Raw genomic sequence first — 23,897 nt, 5'->3', positions numbered from 1 at the left:
TCAGGAAACAGAGCTCAGCCTTGTTTCCTGCTCCTCAGCCAGGGGAGGTGAAGGAAACTGGAGATGGATATAGAGAAAGGCAGAAAGAGGACAGATCCAAAAAAAGAAAAAGAAGAAGAAGAAAAAGAAAAATAATATAAAAACCTCAAACACTGCTTCACTCTGGGGACAAAACAGTAAAGCAGTACATCTTGGAAAAAATAATTCCCCTGACTGACCAAGTCTTTCTCTCCGGGGACACACAACAGTCTCAGGAATTAATAGCATTTTCTTGCAACATTCAGCTGCTGCTGCACTTACAGTCTTATAAAAAAAAAAAAAACTTTGCTTTTTGCCTGAGAAAAACACATGCAAAAAAGAATTTGAGAGGCTTTGAGGGGACGCATGTATTCATGTCAGTTCTGATTTTCTAAGAACAAAGGCTTTATTTATAAATAAATAAATGGGAAACATTCAGCATATTTTATTTATTTTCAACTCACTCCCAACCCCTTACTCTGAATGCATTAATACATACACCTTAAACACAATTGGACTCTTCGTGTTGCCATGGAACTGAAACCTTTGCAGTTTAGATGGTGATGTACGCCAGGAAGCATACTGTTCTTACACTTCCTATAACAGAAGCAAAATCACTGCATAGCATTAACTCCCTTAGTATTTAAGGCATTCAGTGTCTTTCTTGTCTGTACGTCTTCACACAGACTGCTTTTTCTATCTTGCCACATGTTAATGAAACACATTTGACATAGCTATTCTTGTCTTTATGAAGTCAATAGCTCACACGCTGAGCACATAATAGAAGGTCCACAAGACTATGGACTTTCCCTTTTTAATACAAAGCTGTTTAAAGGCATGCAGCAGCTGAGACAAGGGCTGGGGAAAACATATGAAATGTATGTGGATATAAAATTGTATTATACAGCAAGGTAGTATTTTACTAGATTTTTGAAGCCTAGTTAACATACTTATCGCTAACACTCTTGACACACGTTCTGAATATTCTTTACCACTCTCTGAATGTTTGTCCAGACAACCAAATCACACTATAAAGCTCTTGGAGCAGTTGCCAGACCTTTCTATATCTTTGTTTCATACACTAGGTTTGTGGATTTTCAACAGTAAGCAGAGCTTTGGGCACTTCTGTTATAGAAAGAATTAGTCAGTACAACTATGTGTCATCTAAAGATTCAGCCTACAATGATTACCTTAAGCAGATCTGAGGTTTTTGCCAAAGTTTCTGTGCTGTACACACAATTGCAAATGCATCTATTTTTATGTTCAAGGCAAGGGTACACAGATATCCATGCTTATTATAAAAAGATGGCCGTAATAAATAAATAAAAATAACTATTCATGCATATAAGTATTGCATTTGTACCTGCAGAGACAGCTAGAAGCCAATTCATGGTGTGATGTCAGTTTGAGGCTTTTTTGCCCTAACTTAAATATTTGCATAGTATTAAGCTTAAAATTAAAGCGTTTACCTAAGGAACTTGCTGAATTGTATATATGGAAAAACAAGAGGGAATTCAGCTTCCCTACACAAGGGCAGATTCTTTGGATGCCTTCTCCATCCCATGAATTCCTGGACAGCATAAAGACAGACAGACTACCAACCGGGGAATTCCCCTTTCACTTTCCAGAGAATTTTGTGCACAAGTTGGATAAAAGGCAATAATCCAGGTAGTTATTTTATGAAGAAGGCATTTGTTGCTTAGGTTCTTATCCCTCGACCACCTGGTAACACTCCTGCCTTTTAGTATTGTCCCCAGTAAAGAAAAGATCCATTCACAGAACACCTCCAATTGAGCAGGTTTTCCGAGTATTTGTGCCACAAGCGACCTCTTTCTTGTCAGCAATTCCTCGTGGCTGAATCAGCCCGCCTGGAGTTAGCGATTTCCTGCAGTTCACTGCCCTCAGGGATATGAGGTTGTGACTGCTCATAATGAGGCTTTCTGCAGCAGACTTTTGCCCCTAGTGTCCCTCCGTTTGCCAGCAGAAGGTACAAAAGCATTATTGTCTTTCTGTATCAAAATTGAGTTGCCAGTCACCTGTCCCCGGGTGCTAGCACGTGCCAAGCTCTCCCCCGAGTCCGGGGCAGCAGTGGGATCCCGGTGCTCCCTGTCTGGCTCAGGTCCCTCCGCGAAGCCTGCGCAGGCGCTGGGAGCGCTCCCGCCAGGCACGTGCCCCGCAGCTCGTCCTGCATGCCGGATTTCCACCCCCATGCCCTGCCTTCCATGAACTTCATGGGGAGAGAGTCCTGGCAAGGACTTGGGAGCACCGGTGCCCTGGAAGTCAAGGGCACCCTTCAGCTCCCCCTCTCCTTCATGCCTCTCTGCCTCCAGACGGCTACTTTCACGGAGATGAAGTGGCACTGGGAGCATTACAGGGATCCTGTTCTGGAGGCCTTGAGCTTTGTGGTAGTAGTAAAGAGTCCCAAATATTCATCCCACTGATGGAAAAAACACGCTAGCAGTCCAAACAGTGCTGCCAAAGTGCAACTCTCTGTTTTCCTTTCACTCGCAATGAATTTCTGATAGTTGTACATCCCTACCACTGCTTCCATTACCTCTGGTTTAAGTAAGACTCTCACCATCATTTTTTTAGTTACAGGAAAACGTATATTGTGCTACAATGAAAGGCCAGTGCAATGTCAAGAGCATTAACAGGGCTCTAGGGACTGATTAGAGTCAAAAGGGAAAGGATTTATGATGGTTAATAAAGTTAAATCTCTCACAGTTCTGCTTATTCTTTCCAATTTCAGGTAACCAGATCTTATAGGAAAAGTTATTAAAATGTTGGAAGTTATTACTGTCCCCTTTCAAAGAACTCCCTAATAAGGAAATCTAAATTCTGCAGTTAAGCACCTGGCCAGGAGAGAGTCCAGCTCACCAAAGCTTCGAAGCTGATACTGAGAAGGAGAGAGAGAGGGGATATGTTATGTGCCTGGGCCTTTGACTAACAGTTTAACAGCAAGGACCTTGATACCAACAAATCTCTTCAGCATGTGTGTAAGTTAAATGGTCTCCAGTGGATCTTCAGCCTGACTTCAAATGGAGCTTCAGCTTTCAGGCAACTACTGAAATTTCCACGTGTGTTCAAGTGCCAGATTGTATCTTGGCAAGAACAACACAGATCAAAAAGGAAAAGTTTTCTCTCCTCTCTGTCAACACTGCACATTTAAATGGAAGAAGAGCTAACTAAAGAAGGAAGACCTGCTCTTGCTTTTCATTCCCAATTTGGTTTCATGTATGCACCTTCCACTGAAGAATACAATGTAATTGGACTCTCCAGGTTTGATCTCAAATTTGTTTTAAAACAGAATATAATCTACTATGCCCCAAAATCAAAATAATTTTAACATTAATGTTTTTCCACGTTCAGTTAATGACATTGGGAGAGGCTAAAGGAGAGAGGAAGCCAAATTTTTCCAAAATACTGGGAATTTTGTATCAATATCTAGCAGCTACATATGCTTTCAAGGATCTCAAATTTTGATGTTTCTACCATTTAATAATGAATTTGTTACATTTGCCCTTTTCTTTCCCTTCTGTCATTCCTTCACTATACAATATCAATTTTAATTTCCTGTGGAAGTTTGCAATCTTTCAAAGTGTAACAGTCTCAGAGGCTTTTCTGTAATCTAGTAAGTAAGAATCTAATCCTTCTGAAGGTCTGTCCTTTATGAGCTGTGCTCCTGCAGATTAGTTCCCTGAAATGTTTGCAATGCTGCATGAGAACTGGCAAAAGAAGAAAACCAAAGAAAACTTCCCCCCCCCCCAAAAAAAAACAAAAAACCCTTCACTGCCTTCTGACTCCTACAATCAACTATCAAAGAAAATTTCATTTTGACTTGGGTAGATGACAAATCTGTGGAAGTTATTACCTCATATCAAAAGAATTTGCACAAGGTGCAAAGTACAGCATCTCCTGCTATACAAGTCCTTACAAGCACAACACCAAGTTGTCTGCTTTCTTTTTGTTCTCAGAGGACACAGAGACCTGCTAATGGTCGCCTTTCAGATAATCATTTCTCCCCATGAACCTGTCCTTGGCTCCCTGAGAGATCCTCCCTCCCAGCGCAAAAGCCACATTGCATCAAAAAAGTGAAAATATCAACTAACAAATGTTCATCCCTAACCAAAAGATACCTGAGAGCAGGAAACTAGACTAGCCAGCCTAACAGGTCCTTTCCAGATCTCTGCTTCTATAAAATATAAAACTCATTTTCTTCAAGCTAGTTTTCCATTACAAATGCCCCCCCCCAGCAAAACTACTTTTTTACACAAATATAAATCAACAAACAACAATGCTGAACATTTAAAATGAATCAACCTGTTTTCCTTGCAAACTCAGGAGAATCGAGCAATAGAGACTATTACTCCCACTTCCATCCTGAAAAGGTTCTTAGATGTGAATGTTATAGAAGGCATCTTTCTGTATACAAAAGGTCTGCAAATGATAGTGTTAACGATATTGGGGAAGCTGAAATTACCTATGGTCTTTACAGCAGGCAGTCTAGAAGCACTTTCTAGGTAAGCAGGATCCTCTCTCACTGAAATGGGGGAGACAGTCTCCAGGAGCTTCCTTTTAACAGAACCAGAATCAAGCCAGACCTGGAAACCTCTTCACCATCCAGAACACAAGTTACTTCAGTTGTGAATTGCTCTCCCAAAAACTCTAAATTGTTTAACAAAGAACACACTTCCTCTCCCCACTCCCGATAAGGCTTCATCTTGCTTTCCATTTCTCACATCACTGATTTGGCAGTAAATCATGCACACTTCTGTCAAATATTGTCTTCAAAATAATATACAAAAAGTAGAGCATTAAATCCAGATATACACTTTTGGAGCAAACAGCCACCTCTCCTTCTCATCACTTTATAACTTTTGAAGATAGGCAAGCATTTTTTATAATTGGGTCCTCTTCTCTTTGTCATTTTGGTGATCCATTTCCTTGTAACTTGGTTTTACATTTATATCTTTAACACTTAATCTCTAATCACTAGCTAATCACTAAACAAAACTTCCATGCAGGGAACATTACTTAAACAAAGGTCTCAGATGCTACATGAAGTGCAATTCAACTCTCAAAGTGAAGGAACATTCTTCCAACAGCTTCAGCTGGAGTTGTATCGGGGTCATGAATCGGATGAAGATGTTCCATGCTAATGGTTATGTGGTATGCTACAAACTGCTTAAGAGCATAAAATAATGATGTAACTGTTCTTATAAAACCAGTTTGTTCATGGTTTTACAGTACCTGAGCATGTGTTAACAATTTCATGTCAGAACAGTAGAAAAGTGCCAGCTATCACTGACTTTTTTTCAGCTTCATAGGCCATAAGTTAAATACAAGTCCTCCCTCAAGTAGATGTGGATCTTAGTCTCTAATTGCTTGTACAGGATGAGGAAAAAAGACTTGCTATATGGATTTCATTCCTATTGAAATCTTGGTCAAAGACAGTAGGTGATGGAAAGCTAAACAACAAGGGAAAAACTGCCATCGTCTGGCTGAATTTGGTAAAATGGAGTTAATTTGCACTTCTTTAGGGATTCACTGGTGTGTGAAATTAATCTAATTTAGATTGACCAGAAACTGAAAATGGAATGAAGGAGAAAAGCAATTAAAGACCTTTCCTAAGCGCAAAAATTCTACTGCTGAAACTGCAAAGACACAGTTAAAGTACTGAATCCTTTACGTTAATGCTACCACCATTTTCTTTTTAAGAAAGGTGATAATAGGCTATATATCTACATGTCATCATTACACCAGTATAACTTCACCCAAAGGAAACATTTTACTGATATCTGTAAATAAATACATTTTCAACATCATACTCATAGTTAAAGTAGTTCACTGCTCTGCATATAGAACAAGCCTAGGAGATAAACCTTTGTTGGAATGGCTGGGTTTAACTGATTACACATCTGGCTTAACGTTTACTTCAATGACTTTTAGCACCTTCATGTTATTGTTACTGTGTTGTTCCAACAAGCAGTGGCTAATGTAAGATGCAGAAGTTCACATACCGTATAATTATGAATAACAGGTTTCCAGAGATGTGGCAGTGATAACATTGTCATCGTATGATTCAGTGTAGCTCGTTGTAGATCACATACTAGAAGAGGGTCCCACCTGAAAACATAACAAATAGAGAGATGAAGTTCATTATACAACAGAGGTTTACATCAAGTTCAACTAATACATGTGCGTTTTCACATATTTCTCCTCTGAATTAAAAGTGTTTCAGCAACGAACAGCTAACTATACAAAGTGAAATACAGCTTAGAGGTGTCTAACAGTATTTGTACTCTTCCCTGCCTTACAGAAAGTATTTGCTGTTCACAATGGCAAGCAAAAGTTTTCTGCTGTGGCTAAACTGTTTTGTCCCATTACTCCAGATCAGATCATAGACACACCATCAAAGCAATGAGAAGTAGTTTTCATTCTTAATGCATAGGCTGTAGTTATCTATCTGATGTGCAGACTCAGAACTTCAGATTTCCTAGTTGTCAGGTTCTTGATCAGCAAGTAATTCCTTTGATTGGTGCATGATCAGTTTGGCTTTCCTTTTCTTCTTTTTTAAATTGAAAATCACTAGTTTAGAAGAAGATAGAGCACTGGAGCTCCCTCATGAAGGGATCGAAGGTTCTTAAGGGAGCATTCTTTCCTACTGGTAACTACATCATCTTGTTTATAATCATTTGATAATTTAAAATCACTTGATCAGTGAATCTGTGATTAAATATTTTGCTATATATTTTAAGTAATCAATAAATAGACATAGAAAATGAACTTGTTACTAGCAGTGCTGTCTTGAATGAAAAGATATGTATGATAGAAAATAAGTAAGCTGTCCAGTTTAAAAACTGAAAAAGCATTTCCTCCACTAAAAGTAATGGCAAAAATCACAACTGAAAGAAACAAATGCAGGTTTGGATAACCTAAAAGTCTACAGTATTAAGTAAAAGAAAGCTCTTTCAGACTGTGCAGCTCCCTGAAAAAGTGTTTGAAACAAGAATTAAGAAGTTCTCGCCTGTTAATTTTATTGCCTCATTCTGCAATACACAAGGATGTGGATAAAGCTGTAACACACAGCTATTGCTGTAAAAGGCAGCTTAACTGGGTTCTCTTTATTCTGAAAATGTGAATAAAATGACCTACAGGATACCCAAAAAATGTACCCAGGCACACACATGTAGTGACACACCCACAGTGACGAGAAGTCACATGAGATATAAAGCTAAAACTATATCTCTTTAAACCAAGCCTTCCCAAACAGAAACTTATCTTCCTCCTGGTCTGCAAGCTGTATCTCATCCTCGGGTAAGATGTTTTCAAGAGGAAAGTTTGGTAAATAACAAAGAATTTTAAATAAATGGTGTTTTTAGATTTTAGCCACAGTTTACATTTTTTAAATTATTCTAATGCTTCTTTGCCTCATCACATCTCCAGAATGACTTGGTTCTTGTTTTATTATGCTTCATTGGCCAGCCAGCAACATCACCCACTTCACTTGCACCGTATACTTCCTCATTTTCTGCCAACCCAATCAAGTCAGTGCCTCTTATACTTTGTATTTGCCCTTTGATAACAAGCATAAAATTGTGTAAAAATTAAGTTTGAGAGAACATATTCCAAGGTCCAAAAAAACCCATCCTTGCAAAGGCTACACTTCCCATGGGTACAATGCTAATATGTAATATCTCATGTTTGCCTGCTCCAAAACAGTATAAATACAGGTTGGAAAACAGAATGACACACATTTAAGTATACACATACTTAAATGCAAAATACTGAAGAGGGTTGCTGAGTGGCAGCATGGGACCCAGCCACAGCAAGGACGATGGCCCCTGGATGCACACAGCAGCCGGCTGGCAGCAGAGTGCTCCGGCCATGCCCCTTCCCTGGGATTTCTGCAGTATTCCCAGCTGCAAGTGGAAAGCCCGGAGGCTCTGGCCTGCCGCCAGCTCCCCCCACTCCATGTCTGGGTGTGGGGGTTTCCTCCACCGCCTAATGAGAAAACCCTGGCAAAAAGGCAGTGCACGGGGGCTGGAGCACCACCTCATTCATGTTCATCCAGGCTGTAATCCCAGCAGTGACTCTTTCCCTTTTCCTAACAGTCACACCTTGCTGCTCAAGCCACAAAGCGCCATCCGAGACGCCGATGAACTTCTGAGAGACCTGGATGCAGGTTGGGGCTCCTGGTAAACAAGTGCGCATGTTGGCTGAAACAAAGGGGATCAAATAAATATATCCCAGCAGGGGCTGCAGTGCCCAGGATGGACTGAGAACACAGTGTGAATGGGGCCCAACTGGCTACGAGCAGTTTAAATACAGCAAAACTTACAACACTTTTGACCTAACAAATGTGGGCTTCAGAACATGAACTTGTGAAAATCCACTCATCCTTCTGGGGAATTTTGCCAGAAAGCACAAAGGAAGGTCTCATTAGTCCCTGATTTTCAAAAACACCAAAAGATTACTAGGTATCTGCATTCCTAGGTAGAGAGAGATAGATTAAAAAAAAATAGGAGAGCATTATTTATATTTGGTGGACAGCTTTAACTTATACACTACCCGTAGGATTTTAAAGGAATATATCCCTTAATTCTTCATATCCAGACTTCACATTATAAAGTCGTTTCCCCAAAATAGACATTCTTCTGAGTGTTAGATTCATTCTATTGGACTGTTAAATTTTGCTTCCTCACAACTCTGTTTTACTTACCAAGCACTTATTTCTCAACCCACTGCACACCTAAAAAGAATCTTCCCTCCTAGAGAAATCCTTTATAGCATCCTTGCCACAAAATTATGCAGCTAGAAATGGCCAGCTGTCTTGAACAGGAAAATACAATAAGCTGTGCAACTCATTCTTTTTCTGCTTGCAGACTTCTTTGCAGTCATTTAATCAATCTTTTCCAATTGACTGCACCTAATCATTTAACTTGCATCATTTCATTTACCTTTTAAAAAACTAGCAGAACTTTTCAGGTGAATAGTTTGTTTAAACATTTTTTTTTCTTTTTTGTTGCTACCCATTAAATGTACTCTTGGAAAATGAATATTCTAAAACAAAAATCCTACACCAGCACATGAACAGAAAAGAATGACCGCAAAGCTGCTACATGTTGAACACAAATATATCACAACACATAGAATCAAATGAAATGCAGTCTTTCATCTCTAGCGAATTAGTTCAAAACTAATTCAGGTTGGTAGCAGTCAAAAGCTATTGTTGTCTTCGTACTGTTCAATTTCCTGTCTGAAATGAGTTTGGAAGTCTCTATTTAATTATCTTTTTTACCCTTTTGCTCAGATTCCTTTCCTTGATTCTTAATTCTCTTCTTCAGCCAGGTCAAAGCCACAGTCCAGATTTTCAAGGCCGCTAGCCATATCCCATTTTTATCAGCTCCTGCCTCTCTACTCACAGTTGAGATGGAAGGATCTCAGAGGCCATGTAGGAGCATGCCAAAAATTGCTCAAAACAAACCACTTCTGGTGGAGCCAGAGGGACGGAGGAGCAGCTGCTGAGAGTAGACAGAACTACTTGCAAATCAGATAACTTTCAAGATTTTGCACAAAGATCTTTCTGGTAGATACTTCCTAATGTCTTTCTTTCAATGAGAAACAGGAAAGTTCTGAAAATTCATGTAGAAAATATAAGTCTTTGGAGAAAGGTTTTTCTAGGTAAAGTAGAACCTTGGAAGCCTTCATGAAATCTGTAAATTATATAGGAGATCTGCAAGTAAGTGGTCCTAGGAACTACAGAAATATCTAGTGTAGACAGGAATACACTAGGGACATAATACATTGGCACATAAAATCTCTCTTTCAGTCTCTGCAGAAAGACAGAATTCTAAGAAAATGTACATAGTTCTTGTTCAAGCTGTATATTTTCTATGGCTAAACAGTGTTAATCTCCGGTGCCATCAATTAAGAACCTTTCACAAGCAATATGTTTGCACTTTTAAGGAAATGCAAACATGAAGCACAGTTAGAAAAATTAAATGAAGCTGAAACATATTTCTTGCTGTCAGGTTACATTAAGGTAAGTGTGCAATCACTTCTTAAAACTAATTGTACTGGTTTTAGAACAATGCTAAAACATATCTATACATAACATACTACAGAGAAGTTACTCTCTTTCCCCCAAAGAAGTCCTTTCTTATAATAAAGCAGAGCACTGAAGAAGAAAATATGTAATATTCTACATTATAAATATTTGTATTGATGCAGTCTTTTGCTTTATAAATATTCACATTAATGCATACAGTATATTAACACCAACAGAGCTAAAGAAGTCTTACAAACATGGGTATTTAGAAGATGCCTGTAAGTCACTGCCATGCTCTAGGACTTAGCAAAGTATTAGTACTTATTTCTCCATCATCAATAAGTATCATTTGCTCATCTGAAAAATTAATAAGGACTTATAAAATGGACAAAGTATCTAAAACCAAAATGGTGAGATACAGGCATTGAATTGTTTACCAAAAAACAGACTGTAAGCCTAAAAAATAGCCCAAATACATATATTTTATCAAGAATTTTAAAATACCTGTAGCTTATAATTTCAAAAAAAAAAAAATGCTATGAATAACTTCGCAGAAAAATATATTTTAACATGAATGGAAAGACATAATAATGATCTGAAAATACATTAATTTAACTGAAAAAAAGCTTCTTTCTTCACAAGGAAATTAACGAATTAAGAGCAGAACTACAGTCTCAAGTTTTACTTTTCTGCCATTTGTCTTTCTGTGTCAGAACTGAAACATTATTTCAGTAAAGGTGAGAAAGCTCATATTTAGTTCTTTCTGACATCAGAAACCTCATTAGAGACATGATAGTACTTATATACTTTACTATGTAACATAAAAAATTGATGAATCGACTGCCTGTAAAATATGCCAGACTGACATCCATGCATACTGACAACCTCTTTTCTGGACAGAACAAGTACAGTGAATGTAGCAACAATACCAGCTTCTTCTCAAAACATGTTTCCAAATACACTTCAGCCATATTCTGGAATAAACAAAACCAGTAGTTTCTCAGTAACTGGGAAATTACATTGCTGCTAATGGCAATTCAGTTCTATATTTGTAATGTCCTAGCACAAATAAACAGCATCAACAAGCAGGAAGGTAGAAGAGGAGAAGAGAAGAAGGAGGAGAGAAAGAAAATTAAGCTATAAACACAGGGTAAACCCAATCAGAAAGTTCCACTGTATCTTCCATCCCAAAGCATCAGAGCACTGAAATGATCAGAGATACTCCCTGGCACAAAGCTGCACAAGAGGAATGGGGGCACGCCAGAGCAGTACAAAAAATACTACGTGAAAATTCACAGGAAAACAACAGTTTTTGTTGGACTTTCTTTGATAACCTGCACTGAAAGGCATTTAAAATCAAAAAATATTCATCAGATTGTCTCTGGCAGAATGTACTCCATCCATACTACTTAAATAATCAAGTTTATTGTTCTTCACACTCTGACTTGTTTTGACTTTTCTTTCTTTTTGACTTTTTTTTTAAATTCTGCACCTCATTTTTGTGAATGTTAGTGATCACAAAATATATTGAGAGCGACACACAGTAAACATTACTGGAGTGTTAACTGGAGGCGAGGCTGGTGATGTAGATGATCATCTGGAGGCTGGTGTATTAGCTCACTGTTAGAAGGTCACTCACATACCTATCCTGCAAAGAGCAACACTTTGGAAAAACAACCTCCTAAACCAAGATTTAAGATCAGGAGTATTTCAAAATATTTTCTATTCCTACCTAGCTCATCTGTCAGCAACTGTAATCAAACTTTCATTTCAGAGAACAAAAGTCATTAAATGGAGCAAGTTGTCAAATGTGACAGTACGTGTTGGGTCTATGAAAATGTGGGGGAAAAAACACCCAGCTCCCTAACAACACAAGTAAAGGTGAGAGACATGCAGAAAAAGAAAGATACAGAGTCAGTCTAAAAAAGCACACAGAGATTTGATCGCTAATCAGAGACAGAAACCCATCTGAGAGTCTCAACTGTCTCTGCAGGCTCTGAAAGGCAAAATTAAATTGGTTTAGTACTATATTCAAAAATGAATTTAATTAGCTGACATTAAGCAGGATAAGTTTGCAGTAGCATGTTTGCTCTGACAAGCTGTCTCCACAAGGGTAAGTGGAAGGTAAAATCATATTTTTCGGGATGAGATTACTGAAGTGCATTTAGACAGAATGCAACAGCATGTCTGCTGAGGGCAGCTTAAAAGTGGTGCTGGACATTTTATCTCGCACTAAAAGGATGGTATGTGATGGATGAACCGGTAGTGCAAGTTTTAGATTCTGCACATTTATTTAAATGTCTGTGCAGCTTAATCTCTTTCTGATGCTGCCACTTGCGTGAAAAAGATAGCCCCAATATAAACTCTGCCAGGAATTGCTTCTCCATTTTCTCCCAGTCAGAGCTGACCCCCAGAAAGAATGCAATACACTAGATGCAAGTTATTTATTGCTGTTTGCATGAGATCACATTGGTACTTAGTTGGGAAAAACTAGGTCTCTGCAGGAGGTGCTTTATGTGCTAATATGGTGGGCTGCCAGATCTGCTCCCTGCTGAGCACCTATTGTCCGTTTTATGCAGTCACCCATGCCCACCTCTGCTCCCCTCCCAGGATCTATCAAGACTTCTGCCTCCTCTTTACACAGTATGGAAACTAAGAGACTCCCAGGCACAGGGCGGCCCAGGAGCAGTGTGACAGTGGCTGATGGAGAATAAAGTAGACAGAAGCTGGGATCATAATCTCAAGGCAGATAATGACAATTGCAGAATCAATGATAAAATTCATAGGAAATCCAAGTTAAGTGTTTCCCCAAGGAAGACTTGGAGGAAATGCAAAAACAAATTTAAAAGCAAGAGTACCCTGCCTATAAAACTTAACAAGCCTCACCTTCTCACACTTCCTTCTATTTAATAATAAATTTAGTTCTTGTGAAAAGTGTCTCTCAGTCAGTGCTAGAAATTCTGATTGAAATTCCGCTTATTTGCAAAGCAGGTACGTGCATCCCAGGTTGTGTCCGTGGAGGCTCCTGCTCACATCACTTACATTAACGTCTCAGCTCTGTCACTCCAGAACCAGGCCAGATCTGCCAGGTGAGATAGAGAGGCTTTGGCGATTCCTTCGGCAACTATCAACAGGGAGTTGTTCCTCCACCATGTGACACAACTGCACAGCAACCTGAACTCTTGATTTAGGCTAGGAGTGCCCTTCTTTCTCCCCTTACTCCTCTCACCAGCACCACATTTAGGCTTTGTGACCTTGTGTAGCAGACTGCAGATTTTAAGATCAAACTCAACACACCACATGCCCTTCTTTGTTACTACATCAGCCTACTTGAATGGCTTCTTATTCTGATAAACCATCCTGCGTATCTAACTGCATACCAGTGGTCCCCACTGGCTGCCTCTAGACCAGTAAATTAAATATGCCCTTTCTCATACAGCTACACTACCCTACAGCCGTGTACCATACCTCTGCTAGCAGACACAAAGCCACTGAGAACACCAGCTCATAGTTAGGGCTAAAAACTGGCAGGGATCAAGAGACCTTACTTTTGCTAGCCATTTGATGGGTGACCTTGAATCTCTCAGGTTTCCTGTTTTCTCATATATATATATAGGGAATAATTATATTTCTTTGCAGCTATACAGAAAACCACAGATGCAAGATATTATTTAATACTATTATGTATACATGCCACCTATTACCATACATAACTAGAGATAAGAACTGCCTTCAACTAAACAAACCTAATTACAAACAGAGAACATATGATATTGTAGTATAAATTCTTAATTATTTCACTCTCTTACAGGAAACTCAAGTCCACAGCTGAGCACAAATAAAGACACAAGATCTTTATGATAAGAAAAGCAAAACAATGGCCTGACATGACCTAACTAAAGCACAGGATACTACCCCACTAGGGCAGAAATCTCCTTATTCCAAAACTTCCTTTCAAGTGCTCTGAATATGTTACTAGGACAAAAAAAACCCCAAGAAATTCACTTTTGCAAGACAATAACATTTTTTAAAATAGCTGTATCTGATATTATTCCATAAATCTTCAAAAAAAAAAAAATGAGTTTATGTCAGGAGGCATCTTTAAACTTCAGCATAAAACATACAAATTTAGGACACCAAGATACATATAAATAAGTAGGTGAAGAGCTTCACTGGAAAAAGTTTGTTGAATGTTTAACATGGAGCTTACAGATCAGACAGTACCACAACAATGAACTCTATGCTTCTAAACAATACATGGTGCTGGGAGTGCTACCAGCTTACAGGACTCGAGAAAAAGACTCAGCTCTTAACTGTTACAGGTTTCATATCTAACTGTGGAGTGCACCTCTTAATCTGTCTCTGATTCCTGTGATAACATTTCTTTCCTCTCTTCACCTGTCAGATATTTAGATTGTAAAATCTTTGCAGCATTCACTGTCTCTACAGATGTAAACATGAGGGAGCCTAGATCTTCATAGAAGCCTTCAGACATTACCATCGGGCAAATAATAATCATAATAATAAATCACTGGCATCACACAGTTCCAACATTTTCGCATTTTCACACAGCTTCCTATCCAGAAAGTATTCTCAAAGGAACAAATGCTGCCTTCCTCTCAAGATCTCTTTTGCAGCCTGGTTTCCTAAGTAAAAAAGACCTGCAATCTCACTGTGTGTGTCACGTCATGCCTGTGTGTGTCTGTCTTCCCCTAACAATTTCTGTAAAGAAATTAAGACAAAGAGGTAGCAATCTCAAAAATACTGATTTTCTGCAAGTCCCTTCAGCTTCCTACTTGCGCTCAAGTAGACAACAGAGAGCCTATTAGTGTCCTCATTAAAGGAAAAAACTACAATGTCAGTTCTTAAGACACCACAGAACACATAGCAAAAATAGATGTAATAGGTGCTAAAAGCTGAAGTTCACAACTAACTAAACACCTACAGGTGTGTTCATACTGCTAAATAAAAGAGGGAAAGGAAGCAAGTTTGAGCACTGGAATACAGTGCTTGACAGCTTGCTCTCTGGCTGTGTTTTGGACTACTCCAACTGGCTCTTCCCAAAACAAACCTGCAGCAAAGGAGCTACCTTAGCCACATGGACGTGAGCTAGCCAGTGCGACTTGGCCTTCAGATTAAGGACTAGTACTTTGTCTCCTCCTGCTTAAGAATACAACACTGCATTCAAAAGACACATGGTTATGGCAAACCAGGGTTCATGATTTCTGCCGCATACAAAAAAGTTGGGGGGGTTTTCTAGAGCATCTGGCATGGATGCAGTACTGAAGTTCACAAGTGCAGAACATGCACTGTTACTTCACTATCACATCCTGCTGACCTTCTATCCCAGTATTCTTTCATCTTTGACCTGAATTTTGAATGTAGATGACAAGAAATACTAAAGCACTGACTGCTGATATATCCCGGCTATAGTTATTTTTGAAGTTCCTCCCGTCAGCTTTTCTGCCCGGCTTGCTGCTGCTTCAGAGCCATGGAAGGTCAGTACCCAGCCCTCCACACATCCCTTTGGGTCCCTTGAAGTAGGGCATTGCCAAATATTATCTTCTGAATCTGATATTATTACTGCATAACTGCAAAAATCTGCTACTGCAGACATCAGTTTATTTTCTACAAACAGCCTACCCAAAACTCATATATTTAAGAACATTAACCCATTCATACATAAAACTTTAAAAGCCTTTCAAGCTATAAATCAACAAACACCACATACGGCTTATTTTCTAGAAATACATTTCACCATGAAAAAATTGTGAAAATGCTTGATGTTTTGCATTTCTCTACCCACAAATTTTGGGGACTGGAATTCAGTAACAGAAAGGTTCATGGTGCTTCCAGGATCCTTTGAAAGTATCAGGTAAATATTTCGGACAACATGTTACAGTACTAGAACTCCATTGCCTTATTCAAATTATGTCTTCACTTTACGGGTCTGTCATATGTCTTTTTCATCCACTGTTTCCACCAATGTTTTTTTCCTATACCTACCTCCCTTATTTCAGAAACATCATAAGAGGGGTCTCATCAAATGCTTATCTGAAACCGAAACACTTTCAGCTATGTTTAACGCCCTCATCAACAGAGGAAAACAGCGTTGTCCTTTGACCTGACCATTTAAATTCAGGAGATAGGAATTCCCTAGCTGAAGTCTGAAATCTGTCATCCACTCTCTGTGGGATTATCCCTGGCCCAAATCTTTTCCTTGAAGTCTTGGTATACTGGGAGGACCCTTCCATACCAAGATATTCCTCTGCATGACTCACCTCCGTGTCCTAAACCGCTAACAAGACCTCAGTAAGATTAGGAATCTGTGTATGGAGACAGATAGGGATCATCCCTGGCTGTACACTAACCTATTAAGAAACAGCTTCTGTCAAACACTCCCCCAGCTTCCATTTTCAGGATGGTTTCATGAGAAGTACCATAGGTACCATTCAACGGAATCCTTGGAAACACTAAATGAGGGAAGACAGATTGAGATAAGGCTCTATTACTAGTTAGCAGAAACAGAAGTCTCAGTAAAATGAGCTACTTAGCAGATATTCAGGTATATTTGCTGAAGACTTCTGTGTCCTTCATGTTGGGGAAGAATTGAACAAGACTGGTCACCCGCTAACACAGATTCTGCTCCAAAATTGAGCACAAATCCTTACAGGGATTGGTGAGGAATAGAGACAGGAATCATAAAGAATTTCTCATGAGTATGTCAGTGGCCAGAGTTTTGTGATCTCTATCACCTTCACGTTTAGTAAGGGAAAATGCTATAAACCTCTCATGTCGTGATTACCTCCCATGGAATTTTCCAGGGAGGATGCGGGGCAATATTTGAAAAATCCTGAGGCCTTCAATGAGAAGCACTGCTTTAAGAATGATGGTAGAAAAGCTATGAAGCTGTAACAAACGTAACCAGTTCTCTATTTTATTTATATATATATGTATATATATATATATAGAGAGAGAGAGAAAAAGTAGGTGTGTTTATATATATGTTTATATGTTATACGTATAACTGTGTGTGTACGTATTTATATGTGAGCACCCATCACAGTTACAAAGAAAACCCTGCAAATCTGAAATGATACAATATTGTCTCTCTAGTTCTGGCCAAACTTGGCTGTTTTACCAAAAGATAAGAATAAAACAAACATGATTGATCAGTTTAACTGCTGCCCCGTAGACACAAAGTTCATCTGTCAAGAAATGTATGAAGGTCGTGTTACCACCACTGCAACACAAAAATGGGATCAGCAGCAGGTGAACTATAATCAGCATCTTATTTTGCTGTAAAAATTAGTAAACGACAAAAAATTGCTATTATGGGATACATGAGACAATATATTTTGTGTTACAAATAACATATTTGTATGTCACAAAACTTATTTTAAAACATATGTAGACATTGATGGGACTTCAAAAATATGAACACTTTAGTGAAAAATATGAAGAAAACTTTTATTAAACATTAATACCATTTCACACACTTGGTAAGAAAAAGCTATTATATTGTAAAAGCAATGTATCCATTTTATACTATCAAAAGCATCTTATTTCAAAAGTGATCATTTCTTTCCACTACCAGTTTCTACCACTGTGGTTCCACTTTTGCAGCTTAGGCAACTAGGAGTTTCATCCGTTAGTGGGAGGAAAAATTTTGAGCAGCCAGAAGTAAGTGCAACTATAAGAAATGGCTTGTAGTTGAAAGACAGGTGACAGCAGTATGGAACGGGTAACCAGAATATTTTAGAAGTCTGGAATTTTCATTCCTATTGATATAATATGGATAACAGATGGGTTTTTAAATGCAGATCTTGGTACAACTTTGCATGTGAGAAGGAAAATAATTTGGAATTCACAGGAACAGGAGCAGATTGTTCTGTGGATCCAGTTGGTGTCATTCTACAACCTTAAACTCTACTGCAAAATACTACAAGCAGAACAGCAGGAGTCCCAAAATTCCCCATGCTGGCTCCAGCTCAGTAATCCATTTCTATTCACAAAGTACATATGCATATACTTGATTTGAAGTGCATATGTAGGGCCCAGTGATTTCACTACAACTTAGGAAGCTGCCTGAAATTTAAAGTTCACTGGGAAGTTTTGCTGAGCAAGCAGCAGATATTTCTGGCACGTTCAGCCCAATATGGGCTTCTTTTCTCACTAGGGCTGTAGTTTATGTTTTCCACCTATGGTAGCAAATTTTCCATTTGTTATGATCTTTCACCTTTTTTTTTTCCTTTGTTTGCTATTTTAAGACCTAAATAGGAATAAATAAAAAAAAAAAACCCACAACATAGGGAGGTCATTTCAGAGTATTGATCTGAACAATCCAAGAAATTCAAGGTGGGATTTACATTCTCAAAGCTCTAACTCCTTATGTTCTCCAGCAGAAATAGACAGACCGTTTGTCTCAAAACATTAAATGAGTATACAAAAATAAGTAATTAATTTTAACCTTATGCCTCCACAAAGGTAAAGGTAAAGATAAGGCCAAAGAAGCAAGAGAGAATATCTGTGATTCCTGACAACTGAACCTTGATATACAGTAAATGACTATATGTTTTAGAATATTCTATCAGTAAAACAACATCCAGTGATTTAAAAAAAAAAAAAAAAGGTAGAGCAGAATACTTGAAACTCTGTTCATTTGTTACCAAGGGTTAAATTCTTTTTGTTCCCAAGATTTAGTTGTGCAAGGATTCCATGGAAAGGGTAGATAAAAGAGGGAAGCTAGATGCAGTTTTCTTTGACTTTTTTGCACACTATTATGAGGTATCTGTATTCAATTACATCTCTTCAACGTTTATTCTACCTCTTTTCACTCTACTGAACAAGGAGAAGACAAGATTATTGTCCTCTAGCTTGAACTAGCTCAAGGACCAGCTTGAACAGATGCCTGATTAAACAGAGTATGTATTTCAAGGTTATCATTTTCCCTCTTGTATATTTTAGGCCCCAAATCCCACGCTGACCACTGACAATACCTTGGAGTATCTGAAATCCCTGAAGAGTGTCTTAACTCTAAGTATTCACAGTAAACTTCATTTTCTTCTAATTCAGCCACCAACGGTCATTCTGAAGGTCATTATTTCTTTTCACAAACAATAGTTATCTTTTAATGTTCATTTCACTCTCTTATTTGTTAAAAATTACATCACTATCTGAGCATCATTTTAGGTCTACAGATTCTGTTACAAGTGCAGCCAGCTTTGCTAACATCATCCTTGTAGCCAACATAGATACCTGTGACACCTGTAGATTATAAATGTATTAATCAGGATACAATTAATATTAGCTTGTCCTGAACCTGAGTATAAATGCATTAAATAGTACAACTAATTGTAGCATGCAAGTATTTTGTAACACTGGGAGGGCATAGCCAGACACAACTTCACATAAGTATGTGAGCAATGCACTCACCAAACTGGCAAAGACAGACAGGCGCAGCTGTATGCAGGAGGCATCCAAGAATCAAAAGGTGCCAGAAAGGACTGCAAATAGGCAGTCCTAAATAGACAAGAAGGATGACTGGCAAAACAAAAGAAAACCAGATGAGCAGTATCAACAGCAGAGGAGACCCTCTTTTCAGAAGGGGGGAAGAGCATAAAAACATCAGAAATAAATGAGGAAAACTGTAGAAGAAAAGATAAACCCACTTCTCATCTGACCTCTCTCACTGATGAGCTCTCAGGCTTGATCACCTTGACCTCGGCAACTGAGAAACACCAAGAACCACATCCCTCAGCACTGCCTACATGGCACCAGCTCCGTGCCATCATGTACTCAAGGCTAGTTAGAATATGATTGTTAAAGACTAAGAGTTTTGTATATGTAGTGATGATTACTAATATCGTGTAAGAACTGAAAATTAGTTAGAAGCTTGTGTTGCTAATAAATTAATTTTAAAAAGTTAGTTTTAAATGAATTTTAAAAGGTTAGTTAGTAAAGGTTAGTTTTACAGTTTTGAACTGGCCTGATTTGTGAGTCTTCTAAACACTCCCAACACAGCAATCTGGATATTTATTGAGTTATACTCAGTTGCAACCTCCTGAATCCGGATGGAGACCAAAGAAACCGTCCTCTCTTCAGACACACAGGGACAGATCATCATCTGGTTTAAATCAGCATAGCTTTATGAATGTCCATGGAGCTGTGCTGAATCCCACCTACAGAAGATTTAGCACATAGTCTTCCAGATGAGGCTTTGAGAGAGCCTGCATAGATACTTTGCAGGTTTAGGAAGCACTGGTACATCCTGTAAACTTGAAAACATTTTCTAGTGTTCCCAATAGCTGTCTTAAAAAAGACTTTGTTCAGGTCAGTTACCCTTTAAATCGCCCACATACTTTAAAATGCAAATTTCATGAAAAAAAAAAACAGTAAAAACTGGCACATCCTGCTTTGCCCATATGCATCCTTTCAACAGCAGAAATATCTTCCCCCTCCACTCCTCAAAGCTGCTGTCCACTCTGACATTCACCATAATACAATGTCTAACATTTCAAATTTTCACCTTGAATTTTATCAGTTTAATTGGGAGGAAAATTTACCCTTTCTTCTTTTGCAGTTTAACATCTGGGTTCAGGGCTTGTTGCCCTTCTCTAATGTCTTAGCTTCTGACTGTATCTTCATCAGGTTGTTTTCACTTTTAAGTAAAGGAGACAGAACTGGACTCTGAAACAGAGAATGCAGCCTGACTTGTACGATCTTTAATAGCAGCAGTCTGCGCAAAGTAAATAGTATAATTATTGACCACTCAGAGAAGGGTCACTTGTTTTTTTCTTTTTTTGTTGATTTAAGGAGAGATTAGGATTCAAATCCTGCAATAAATTGTAGCACAAAACTGCTGGCTCTCTGTAGATCAATAGCAGAATGCAGCAACTGTCTACATGATATCCCTGCAAGGTAAGAAAGTGCTGTAATCTCTATTTATAGATGGGGAACTGACATAAATATGGCATAAAGGTATTTCTGTGCCCAACTTGTATTTATGAATGTAGGTCACATGAAAATCAGTGTAAGATGTTGTAAATCTTACCCTAACCTCACAAAGTGCGTAGCAGAACCAGGAATTGCATCTGTAAATATTAAGTCCCTGCCTACTCTGCTAGTCACTAGACCATAATTCCTTAGGTAGAGAATTACACTGAATATGTCATAACAGCAGTATACTGTTGAGCTTGTGTGATCACACATTACAGACAGTAAAACAAGACAGAATAAACTAAAATGTATATTCTATGCATGAGACTGTAATTTCTAGTATCAATGCAAAATGTTCAAATTCCAAGTGCAAATCACATAAATTAAAACCAGTGTTACAGGTGAAACAAAATGTACCTTGAAGCAGGGAGTGTTATTCTAGTTTTTAGCATCTCTTTAAAAATGGTTTTAAAAAATTGTCATAACTATTTCATATCTACAGGAATGATACTCTAGCGGAAATGAAGTTTCCTTTCTCACTAATGCAGCTAGGCATCCTATTGCAGTACACTAGCAAAACTGAACTGCTGAAGAATGAATTAAATTGGCACAGCCACCACAGCAAGGGTTTTAATCTACAAACACTGCACTGTGGAAAGCAACTGCTCAAGCAAGCATGCATCATGCAGATAAACCAAATCTTTCATGGTGCACTTAGAAAAACAAATTCCATTCACAAAGCAGTGTAGCTACAAATATCTCCAAAGTTTGGAAAGGTTCAAAGCAAGGGTCAGCTGAGGTAAAGAAAGAGAACAAATATATTTTTGGATAACGAAACAAAGTTCTCTAAAATACAGAAGAGTGTTGTACTGGTGTTTCCAGAGAAACACATGCCATGGCCATTCCACTACAGTGTTGAACTCACCTTGCTAAGACCAATAGCACATTTGGCCCATCTCCATGGCCACTCTTGTCTACCACTGTACAAAAGCTTTTGCTTCTCTGTCCCAAAAAGGAGCAGAACCATTATAAATCACGATCCCTATCTCCCCAAGCAGTTGCATGTTTATGTGGGACAGGCTGTAGGGTAGCAGGACTGCACAAGCAACTGCAGGAACTAAACAAACACTCCCCAAACTCCCCAAACCAAAATCCATTCCTGTGACGAGGAACTAAGACTAAGTCTATGTACCACTCTGATTATGTGTTACAGGAAATTAAGTATTACCTTGGGGCAGATTTCACACACGCACATTAGGGACAGGCAAAATTTGGAGAGGCAAAATTTTTGTGTTTTGGCAACACAGCCTGGAGAAAGTGTGTCCATTACACGGCCGCTAAGTGAGATCTTACCAAGATCTATAGTACAGAGTTAAGAGAAAATAAGCCTACAATAAGGAGACTCTTCCATCTTAATCTATTCAGACTAAAACTTCGCTTTTAATTTATCAGCCTAGCTGTACATGCATTTTTTTCTTGAAAAAAATTGCTTCAATCTGCTAAGAGAATTCATCTTACAGATGGACTGGTAATGAAATACAAATAGAACATTAAATATGGAAAATGTAACAGACAACATATTTTTCTCCTTTACTTACTTAAACTTAATTTGCACCTAGTTATTTTCATGCCGAGCATCTCATGCAGTTAAATAATTAGTGTAAATTATATTTCACCTTTTTTAACTGGCAAAAATAGTGAAATGGAGTTGGTAATTATTTCAAGTTTTACTGCAATGAGTGAACAACTTGATACATAAAGAAACAGGGTTAATTTTTAGAATATTCTGCAGATACTTAAGAGTTTGAATGGACCAGATACACTGGCTTTTGCAAGAAGCAAGGAAAATGAGACAACTATGTACAACAACTCGCAGGCAAGGAATCTCTCTCTCTGCAGCGTGTTATGATCTAGACTATTAACCACTGAAGATCTACTCAAAGACCTCAGATGCAAGAGTTTACTCCTGAACAAGTCACTGCCGACCCCCCGGCACACGCACACATGCATCCCCGTCACTCACAGTAATTATTTTCTTCCATGTAACAGCCCTTGTAGTGCTTGCCTTACTTTGCTCACTCAGATCACACTGATACCAGCAGAAATTCCACCAGACATCAAAGCCAGTCTCTCTTTTGCTACCCACACCTCCAGCAAGAGTCAGAGAGCAGCTCTCCATCCCTCTTCCTGGGTGCAGAGCACAGCAGCGGTGGTTTGCTTTGGCTCATGTCCATGCCCACAATGTTGGGCCACAGGCCCGTGGCTCACATCCCATCAGCACTCAGCCCATGGCTGTTAATCCTCTAGTGAAGGCCGTTAGGCACTGACTTTAACTGTAAGGCATGAGTTAAAGGACGCGCAGCCCGCAGAGGGTTCAAAATAGCAAGTGAGTTAGCCAACAGCTGCAAAATCGGGTTTGCAGCGATGCCGTACCCCAGGCTCCACTGCAAGGTGGGGTGAAAGGTCCCTTGGGGCTTCCTACCCTCCCAGCCACACAAGCCTCGGCTCTTGACAAAGCCACGAGGTGTTCTCATCCAAAACAGCAAGGGAAATCCAAGTAAAGGACACTTAAACCCTCCTAATTAACCACGTCAGAAAGCTGTGGCCATGCTACTGTTGACAGAGAACAAAAAAAATTCAAGAGTTTACTATGATGTCCCTACACAATATTCCGCTCATTAAGAAAACCATGAGGTTGCAGAAAGGATATTACTATTAGTTAACCAAAGAATATTATAGAGTTAGAAAGGAAAGAGTATTGGAGTCAATACAAATAGAAAGCATATGATCAACTGTATATTTGGTTACAACCACACAAATTCAGAAAAGCGTCCTTCCCCACCTACAAGATGTAGGTGTCCTTACGTGCCACTACTTATATTTTCAGCTC

The 23,897-nt window shown here is 38.8% G+C and overlaps 1 protein-coding gene across 4 annotated transcripts in view; it reads right to left on the bottom strand.

Annotated features, from left to right (window-relative positions):
• HIVEP2 (HIVEP zinc finger 2) overlaps positions 1-23,897 on the bottom strand; it is a 149,368-nt gene that overhangs the window by 103,336 nt on the left and 22,135 nt on the right. For 3 of the 4 annotated variants that reach the window (XM_067293630.1, XM_067293633.1, XM_067293632.1), the window contains one exon: positions 6,039-6,144. The gene's annotated coding sequence lies outside the window, so the exon portion shown is untranslated. Of the gene's footprint in view, positions 1-4,498; positions 4,591-6,038; positions 6,145-23,897 lie in introns of all 4 variants that reach the window. The other variant, XM_067293631.1, reaches the window with a different exon arrangement.

This window comes from Apteryx mantelli, chromosome 3 (assembly GCF_036417845.1).
Source record: "Apteryx mantelli isolate bAptMan1 chromosome 3, bAptMan1.hap1, whole genome shotgun sequence".
Taxonomy (NCBI): Eukaryota; Metazoa; Chordata; class Aves; order Apterygiformes; family Apterygidae; genus Apteryx; species Apteryx mantelli.
The sequence above is the reverse complement of the archived record's forward strand: the minus strand, read 5'-3'. Positions and strand labels throughout refer to the sequence as shown.